The sequence below is a fragment of the Procambarus clarkii genome, chromosome 18 (genome assembly GCF_040958095.1).
Source record: "Procambarus clarkii isolate CNS0578487 chromosome 18, FALCON_Pclarkii_2.0, whole genome shotgun sequence".
Lineage (NCBI taxonomy): Eukaryota > Metazoa > Arthropoda > Malacostraca > Decapoda > Cambaridae > Procambarus > Procambarus clarkii.
Genome location: NC_091167.1, coordinates 34,045,145 through 34,053,723, shown reverse-complemented (window position 1 = coordinate 34,053,723; position 8,579 = coordinate 34,045,145).

Below are 8,579 nucleotides of genomic sequence, written 5' to 3'. Positions count from 1 at the left end.
TTGATGGTTACAAGATATACATGGGTTGATACAAAAATAATAATGCAAAAAGGTGCTTAAAGGTTATGGATCTCTTGAAGAACACAACAATGGGAAACATTGATGAATGTCACAGACGGGTTCGATCATTGTTGCAAGTCAAACACTTCTTCGAATTCCTCTGAAGTTGGACTAGTGCCCAAGACGCAACAGGCATTTCCCCTCTGAATCGCAACACTGAGGCGCTGGAACAAGAAACTTTTTGCTCTCTGGTCTTTTGTAGCGCTGATCAATTTGTCCCCCAATTCCTTCAGGAACTTCAATGCACATTTTCCCCACGAACCGAGGGTCTCCGAGCCGATCGGAACAAAGCTGTAGCATTGTGCTAGACCTCTGTATTTAATAATTTTCTGCGATTCCCTGAAAGAAGCAGCACCACCGCTTTCACGTGTGCTGTAGTGGAGGTAGGTACTGGCCAGTGTGGCAGCGCACGTGTAGTCCCATACCACTTGCTTACCATCCTTCCAAGGTAGCAAGGTGACCCCATCAGGGCGCTTCTGAGGGTCGTTAGGTCTGGATAAGTGTGGTTCTCTTTGTGCCGGGCAGCGGGCTGTGGCGAGGCTCCTCTTGATGATGTCGTTGACTTCTTCATGTCTTGCAATTTTACCCTGTGATTTACGACATACCAGACCATGACGACCATATTAGTCTGCCATCGCAGTTCCGCAGATGCACCTATGTTCGGTGAGGATGGGGGCGGCAAGGCGAAGGGCAACTCCAATGCGGAGAGCGTCATGACTGAGGCGAGTTCCCAGGGCTGCATTGGGCACAGCAAATAAAAAATCCCCGGCGTGGGGTGCTGTTACCGCTAGGAGGCGGGCTTTGTTTTCAGCATCAGCGTTGTCAATATATATATATATATATATATATATATATATATATATATATATATATATATATATATATATATATATATATATATATATATATATATATATATACATACATATGCGGAAACCCACAGAGAAATGGGAAGGGAAATGTTGAACGTTTCGGCTGGTAAGAGCCTTTCTCAACAAAAAATTAGTCGGTTGTATATATCAAACAGTTATTGTGATCAAATAAAGTTCCGTCCACTTGAAATTTTGTTTTTTGATTCCCATTCATAAATAGTGTAAGTACGGTATTTAATAATATTTCGTTCGAGACCAAATTTATTAAGAACCGTTTTATTTAAGGGAAACCTTTTAATTAAGGGAAAATACATATGCAAAAAATTATTGAAATCGACTTTTCATCGCTCACCAAAAGATTATAAGACAAAATGTGATCTGATATTATTTATTGAAATTATGCCATCGTATATCAGGAACAATGGCCGGTGGAACACTTGACAAGCTGCAAGTGATCTTCAGGTAAATTGATAATGATTACAACAATACTGAAATTAACACAGAAAAAATGTTGGTAAGACAGTCAAACATAATGAACTCTATAGGTATTCACTGAGAAAAAAGACTGAGAAAGTTGTCAGACGTCTGACAACGTCTTTTTTTTATTAACAAGCTTAGGTATTCGCAGCAATGTGCTGCTACCCTGTTCTATATGAAAGATTACACAGTTAAGATACAAAACTAGCTATAAATTAATCATCCTCATCTCACAGGATTGTTAGTCATATCGTGGGACACACACAGATTGTTAATTGGGTGTAATAGTATAAAATAATGCACTAAAAAGAAAATAATAATAATAATAATAATAATTTTTACCTAAGTAAAAGTACATAAACAGGAAATAATGATTTTGTGTGAATCATGGGTAGGACAGGTATAACGCTTAAAGCCACTAGTACACAAAAAGTTTCGGCCATAAAATGGAAAAAAGCTCAATTGATGACCTAATACTAAATGACATAAAAGATAAATGATTTGAGGCAGAGGAAAAGAAATAAAAGTGCAATTATTGCATGATGACTGGAACAGAAACAATTACTGACAGGCTCCGTATGTTTCTGTGAATCATTCAATTTCTCCCAACCAACCCATCAACATTGGTGTTCCTCAGGGCAGCATACTTGGCCCTTTCCTCTTTCTCATCTACATTAATGACCTTCCAAATGCCTCTCAACACCTCCAACCAATTCTATTTGCTGACGACACAACCTTTATTTTCTCCAGTCCTGACCCTCTTGCTCTTAATGTCACAGGGAACACTGAACTAAATAAAGTCCATCTTTGGCTAACTGCCAACAAACTCACCCTTAACATCGACAAAACTTTCTATATTTTGTTCGGCAATAAATCCTCAAATGAAATTTATCTAAGAATAAACAATATCCAAATTAGTAACAAAGTAGATGGAAAATTCCTTGGTGTTCTCATCGATAACAAGCTGAATTTCCAAGGACACATTCTAAATATATCAAAAAAGTTTCTAAAACTGTTGGCATTCTTTCTAATATGTACCTCGTTCTGTTGTATATTATGTACTTATGTACATAATTATATTATGTACTAATATGTACATACTATTATGTACCTCGTTCTGCCCTGGTGACGCACTATTACTCTCTCATCTATCCTTGTCTCAATTATGATATTTGTGCTTGGGGTTCTACTACACAAATTCATTTACGTCCTCTAATTATTCAACACAAAGCTGCTATTAGAACAATATCTAACTCTGGCCCCAGACAGCACTCAAATCTTTGAATATGTTAGATATTAAGTCACTGCACATCCTCTCATGCGTACTCCTTATATTTAAAACTCTGAACTGCAATGTCAATCCTGACCTTAGAAGCTTCCTAGAAGGTTGTAACAGAACTCATAGGCATCACACTAGAAACAAATATAAAATAAATACCTATTTGATATTCCAAGAGTGCGACTTAACCAAACTAGAAATACTCTACAAATCAAGGGACCCAGAATGTAGAATGGTCTCCCCAATCATGTTAAAGGCTGTACCTCTCTCAACCAGTTTAAGAGTAAAACCAAGTGATACTTAATTAACTCCATGTAAACTACCTTACCCCCTAAATGTCAACCCATGTCTTGCTTTTGTTAAACAATGCTGTTTGTTCACCAACTTGTACAATTGCTGATTTCTGTCATGTTCCCCCCGTTTTCTTCCCCTTGGGTTCCATCCCAATTGCTATTAAGTTTTAGTCTAAGTGTTCCCCCCTCCCCCCACACTTTGCCCGAAACGCTATGCGAATTAACAGCTTTAGGTATTGTATGTACTAGCTCTATCTATAAATCCAACATTATGTTTGTAAATCAACTATGTATGTACTTTTCCTTAATAAAAATTTATTTATTTATTTATTTATTTAATTGTAACAACATATTAATTTTACAGCGTTTTACAGTGTTTTACAGCGAATATATTTTTTATTACATTTTTACATGGGAGATAAAATCAGTAGTACAAGTTCAGTAATTAATGTTCAATAACAGAATTTGCCTTAGAATATAGTCTCTGTGGCACAGTGGTAAAACATTCGCCCGGCGCTTGGCAAGCACTTTGGCCTGGGTTCGTATCCTGGCCGGGGAGGATTGACTGGGCGCCAATCGCCAGTACTTAGACCCCAACCCACACACTTCAATTAATGTTGTAAACAATTGTGGCGAGTAAATTGTGTAAACAATTTACTGGCTCCAAACTCATTAGTTAAATGAGAGAAGCAAACCTCTCATCAGCATTAATGACATCAATAAAATCTTTTCCCTAATTACAAGTAATATTTCTTTCATCATATTAGAGGAAGCTGATTGATTGATTGATGAAGAATAAGCCACCCAAAAGGTGGCACGGGCATGAATAGCTCGTAAGTGGTGGCCCTTTTGAGCCATTACCAGTATCAATAGATGATACTAGAGATCTGTAGAGGTGCGACTGCACCCTGCGTGACGGGAGATGTCTCCCGTCTAGAGGAAGCTGAGGTGTAGTTCAATAATATAAGCAAGCGAGAAGCGATTAATACCTTTACGGGCTATTCATGCCCGTGCCACCTCTTGGGTGGCTTAATCTTTATCAATCATCAATCAATCGATTAATACCACACGGGAGACATCTCCCGTCACGCAGGGTGCAGTCGCACCTCCACAGATCTCCAGTATCAGCTAATGATACTGGTAATGACTCAAAAGGGCTACCACTTACGGGCTATTCATGCCCGTGCCACCTTTTGGGTGGCTTAATCTTCATCAATCATCAATCAATCGATTAATACTAGGAGGCTAACCATAGCCCATGCTACTTGCCCAGCTCCTGTGCCAGGTAAGTTACGGGCTCACCATAGCCCGTGCTACTTGGAACTTGTTCCGAGTATCTGAATCTATAACAACAACGATTAATAATCAAGTTACAGCCCCTCTCCTGTGCCAGGTAAGTCCACTACGGGCTCACCGTAGCCCGTGCTGCTCTGAACTTACGTTTCGAGCAGCTGAATCTAAAACAACAACAACAAACGATTAATAATCAGTACAATTTTCACAGTAATTCAGTTACCTTCGGTACAGACGCTTGGGAGTTACCTCACCTCTTCAACCTCAAGAATGTAGCACTTGGCGTGTACAGTTCTAATCGACCCCGAAGACGCTACAGCTTCGACACAGAGCAAACAGCATCGAGCTACAACGCTCTAATTCCCCATCGAGTTTAGACACTCACGATTCCCCATCGAGCCGCCACGCTCTCCAGCATCGAGCTCCGTGACTCCGGCCTCACTCAGCTCTCTGCTCTGCTCCAAGCTCCGTCTCAACGTCTACAACAATACCAACAACCGACTTCTGAGGGATCAAGAAGATCTCAAGATCTCTGTAATCAAGACTACTAAATAAATATGAAACCCACTAAACAATGTGTATCTAATCTACCCAACATCGTAACATAATCGTACGTTACACAATGAACCAAAAAAGTTTATTTATGGATGTCAACCAACAAACTTACACTAAACAAAGGAAAGACCTACTACATCTCTTCCTCTCCCGCTTCCCACTGACGTTTTCCTCGATCTCATTAGACTCTGTGTTGACTCTTTCAACTCTTTCTATTTCAACGGTAAATATTACACTCAAACTTTCGGTGTGGCTATGGGTTCACCTCTTTCCCCTGTTCTTGCTAATTTTTATATGGAATACTTTGAAATTGTTCTTCTTCCTTCTATTGATACTCGTCCCTCTCTCTGGCTTCGCTATGTTGATGACATTTTTGCTTTATGGCCTCATGACCTTAATCTTTTCAAGCCTTTCCTCTCCTCTCTTAACAATCTGGCTCCTTCTATCCATTTCAAAGTTGAGTGGGAATCTAATTCCCTCCTTCCTTTTCTTGATGTTCATGTCCACAGCTCTGTGTCTGGGTTCTCTTTCTCTGTCTACCGTAAACCCATGCATAGTGGCATGTACATTCACTTCTTTTCCTCCTATCCACCTTCTGTTAAGAAAAGTGTCCTCGTCTCTCTTTTCCTCCGCGCTCTACGCATCAGCGACCCTCAGTTTCTTGATTCTGAAATTGCCTTTATCTACAAATCATTCTCTCGCCTTGGTTACCCTTTGCATTTCATCAACTGTGCCTACTCTCAAGCTAAACGAAATTTCTTTCATTCTAACCCTGCTTCCAACACTAGTAGCACTGTACTATGTCTTCCCTTCATATCTGAACTCAAAAATTTTACCAATACCTTTCGTTCTCTTGACATTAAACTCGCCTTTCGACAAACTAACACACTTCGTAGCAATCTAGTTCACACTGCTCCTCCTGCTTTTAATGCTGCTGGTGTCTACTCTATTTACTGTTCGTCTTGTCCTCTCCAATACTTTGGCGAAGCTGGCCGTACACTGAATGACAGACTTAAAGAACACAAGAGAAGTGTTAAGTCTGCAGACACTAACAATGCTCTCTTCTGCCATGTGAGGGATTCTGATCATCCCATTGATTGGTCTTCCTCCAAAATAATCTTTCCTGCCTCTACTCTACACAGACGCCGTCTTGTTGAATCGGCTCTAATACACAATATACCCAACATGAACTTGAGTCCTGGCTTTGTTGCTGTGGACTCTTCCCTTTCACAGTATATACTCAAATGCTCTAATCTTTCTAACAAACGTGACCTAACATAAGCCTACCCCTTCCATTTATCTTTCTTTCTCTTTCCTTTTCTTTCTCTCTTCTCCCTTTTTCTGTTCATTGTCTTCTCCTACGCTCCCTTGCTATCTTCTTATTCCTATCTCCTTCTCATTAGGTGGTTATAATAGGAGCTGCCTCGTATGGGCCAATAGGCCCTCTGCAGCTCTTATTATTATTACTATCCCCTCTACTACACCTTACTTTGCTCCTCAGCTCTCTCTTGCCTATTTATTGCCTGATTGATTGCCAATCAATCAATCTTCCTCATCACGACTTGAGAATAGTCCAGGACGGACCGAAACGTCGTCGTCCCTTCACCTTCTAGTGTGTGGTCTGGTCAGTATATTCCCTTATTTTTTTTTTTGAGATATATATAAGAGTTGTTACATTCTTGTACAGCCACTAGTAGGCGTAGCGTTTCGGGCAGGTCCCTGGAATACGATCCCCTGCCGCGAAGAATCGTTGTTACAACCAAGTACCCATTTTACTGTTGAGTTAAACAGAGGCTACAGTTAAGGATTTGCGCCCAGTGAATCCTCCCCGGCCAGGATACGAACCCATGACAAAGCGCTCGCGGAACGCCAGGCGTTCTTACCACTACACCACGGAGACTGATTGATGAAGATTAAGCCACCCAAAAGGTGGCACGGGCATGAATAGCCCGTAACCACGGAGACTGGAAAGGGACACCATTTATTTGGACACCACACCCGGCCCTGCCATCCTCCGCCACCGACTCGGCACAATATGCATGTAAAGTGTTGCCTCTTGGTAACCGAGATATCATGCTTCCATACAAACACCGTAATTGTCCCGGTTCATGATGAATCTTTTTTACCTTGAGGGGTACAATTTCGACGTCTATTTTCTGTACTTTCCAGGGAGCAGACCTATTACACTGTCGAGAGGGTTTAAAGCAGTCAAGTTCATCGTATTCCCTGAAGTCATGAGCTAATGCCCTCGTGTAGCGTGTCTCCCTCAGTTTCCTGGAAGTGTGTACGTCACTCAAGCAGGTCTGAACGCTCTGAAACAGCTTATCCCCTCCTTTTCTCCGCATGAAACGAATAGATACTCTAGTGTTAATGTCACGGACTCTATCATACACACTCTGTTAATTTAATTCCATTCTCATTATTTCAATCATTGCATTTCTTTGACATCCAAGAATAATCCTCATAGCCTCGTTCTGTATCAGCTCTATTTTTTTAATTCTGCCTTGGCCTGTATAAGACAAAACGGGTGCTGCGTAGTCTATCAGGGACCGAACAGTGCTTATGTATAACATCCGCAAGATAGGTACCCCAACACCTTTACCAGAAAAAGCCAGTGCTTTTAGAGGATGCAGACGGGCTTTATATAAGGTGCTGATATGATTTATTTCAGCATTTTTACTCTCGCATGTGTATCCAACATACATGCCCAGATACTTGTAATCTGAACACGGCTCAGTTCCACACCATTTAGAGTAAGTGTTATATGTCTTCGTTTCCTATACTCATATTTGGTTTTGTCTGCATTTATAACTAAGCCTAACTTGTGACAGGTTGTACCAAGTATGTTAAGAGCAGTTTGAATTTTGTTCCCAGAAGTGCCTTGTATAAGAATGTCATCAGTATATATGATCGTCGTGACCCCTGGAGGATACATCTCTGATGCTAATCTGTTCATTAATACATTGAATAAGGTGGGACGTTAAACTCCCCCTTGGGGGGTACCTAACTGAAACATCCGTTCCTCAGACATGTATCCCTGGTAATACACCTGACCTTTTCTGCCCTGTAGATATTCCTTTATCCAATGTAGCAATCTCCCTGTTATTCCCAGATTGGCTAATTCGTATAAGATTACTTCCCCTTTGGCTTTATCAAATGCTCCTTGCAGTAGAATGTAATAACTCTTATATATATATATATATATATATATATATATATATATATATATATATATATATATATATATATATATATATATATACATATATATATGTAACAAAAAAAAACATAATATGCCTAAATTAAATTTGATGGCTACATCAGCCATGGAACCGGTATTCTATAGTACCCTTCCTTTGGTGACATAGGCACGTACTTATATTACATAATGGTTAATCCAGGGCTGGATAGTGGCCCTCGTGCAAGCTTAGTGTCTCGTCTTCCATGCCTCCTTCCTGGCTAAGATGATATTAGTCAGTAACATTTAAGATCTACGTTTTCTACGATCGACAACCGGAATGGGTCTTTGCTCTTTCCCGCGATTATTATACAACAAAAGGTTCTATATTATGTTCATAAACCACAAGGGAAAATAATTTATATTATTAATATCATTTGAAAAAATACAATTTCATACGAGGAATGGAAACTCGAAGAAAAAAAATATGTTATCACTTTCAATACGAGCTTAAATCTCGTTTTCTGTGTAATCTAATGGATAAATTAATTAATGGCCTCTTTATTTGACAA